Here is a 2,072-nt window from a genome sequence, read left to right on the forward strand (position 1 = left end):
GTCCCTCCCTCTCACAGCTGCAACCGTTTCCCCAAGAATTTGCTGACGAGTTTGTTCTTGGGAGGAATTTGCTCTGGAAAAGCCTGGAGAAACCTGAGCCTGGCTGCTTCCCAGCACGGGTCCTGCCTGGCACCAGGCGGGAGGGACCTGCCAGCCACCCGTCCCTTGTCCCTGCGGTGGACCCCTGGGACGTGGCTGGGACCCCTGAGAGCTGCATGGCCTGGGGGTGGGCTGGCCAGTTCCCGGCTGTGTCAGGGTGCTCCGAATGGCAGGAAACGGAGAGGAGCAGTGGGTTTGAGCCAAAATGAGAGAGATTTGGTTTATTATCAGAATGAGACCCCTGTAGCCCCAGGCAGTGTGTGGGCAGCCCCAGCATCTCCTGGTGACATTTGTTTCTGCCATGACATAACCTGTATTCCCATCCCTGCTGGCCCCAACACCGCTCACCAACCCTCCCTGATATGATGTGAGTTCAGTCACTTGGCCCAGGGCTTTTTTTCCAGGGTGGGTTTTTTCCTTGGCCTCAACTGCTGGAAGCCCCAGTTCCCTGTGGGGTGCTCCAGATCAGCCTGGGGCCAGGGTGCATATGTGTGTGTTGGTGCAGCCAGGAGCAGTGGGGCACCCCTGGACTGGCCGTGATGGCTCTGCCATGGGGGCACCTCCTGATGACAGAGCTCTGGAGGGATGTGGGTCTGCCCGGAGCATCCACAGACTCCTGGCTTCAATGGGACCATCATGGGGAGAAATGGTGATGAGGAGCAACCCAGCAGGGAGCAACCCAGATGGGACTTTGGTGCCTGAAGCTCACTGTGCCTTCAAAGCTCAACTTCAGGAGCTTCACTGGGCTTGGGGCAAGTGAGGAGAAAGGAAGGATAACTGGCCAGAATCCAGAATGGGTGAGGAGCCAGGAATGTGATTTACCACAGTGCCAGGCCACACAGGGCTGTGACCACCGTTTTCCCCCAAAATCTGCTGCCAGTAACCAGAGCCACAAGCCCCCGCGGTGCAGCCGGAGGCCATGCTGATTGAATTGAGGTGTGATTGAGCACAGCTCCTTGTTAAGCACAGGTTAGAACTTCCACCCCTCATTCATAGCTGCTACTATTTATTAGCACATTCAATAGTCTCATTAAGCAGGAGGTTTAATTACCTGCCAGGTTTGAGCTCCATCTTATTTAGCTGTGCTGAGCTGAGCTGAGCTGTGCTGTGCTGCCCATTAACTCCAGGCGCTGGGTTGTGTTGTGCCACGGCTGGAGCTCTCCCTGCCCAGGTCTGTGGCTGGATTTCACCTCTGGCCAGGAGATCTCCATCTGCAGATGTGGCCTCTCCCCACTTTGCAAGTGGCAGATGCCACAGTGATGCTCGGATGAATCTGGCCACCCAGAGGCCACAGTAACCCCATGGGGATGGGGACACACCAGGTGCCTGGGTCATGGCACATGGGAGAAGGAGACAGGGGTGGGGCCCTCATGTGTGGGGAAGGACGGCAGCATCAGGGCCTGTCCCCCCTTGCCCCACTGCCGAAAGCAAGAGAAGCAAACAACCAGGGACCATCGCTGGCCTTGCTTTTCAGCAGCACCTGGGATTTAAGCACCGGTGGGGTTTCTGTGCCAGCCAGGAGCTGTGTGGGCTGAAGGTGGCATCTGGGGCCAGGCTTGCCCCACAGCTTTGCCCTCTGTGGGGGGCAGGGGTAGGCAAGGGTGCCCGAACACACAGACAATGCCTCATCCCGAAGCGGGGAAGTGGGACATGGTGGGGGCACCCCAGGGGGCTCAGCACCCCTGGCTGGGTCACCTACAGCCTGTCCCCTCAGGCTGTGAACTGGCTCTGGGGGTGCATGTAGGAAATCCTCAGTGTCCCTGCCTTTTTCCCTGTTCCCAAAGCAGCTGCAGCCCCAGCTGCTCTGCAATTCATGGATGCAGGGCCCAAAAACCTGTGGCATGCTGGGACTGTGCTCGATGGGCCGGGCAAGGGGAGCTGGGGAGGGAGTCAGCCCTGAGCCAAGGGGCTGGGGGCCGCAGAGGGGGAGCAGGAGACGAGGCCGAAGGCAGAGCTGGCAGGAAACCCCCCTC

This window comes from Egretta garzetta, unplaced genomic scaffold, assembly GCF_000687185.1.
Source record: "Egretta garzetta isolate BGI_Z169 unplaced genomic scaffold, ASM68718v1 scaffold135, whole genome shotgun sequence".
Taxonomy (NCBI): Eukaryota; Metazoa; Chordata; class Aves; order Pelecaniformes; family Ardeidae; genus Egretta; species Egretta garzetta.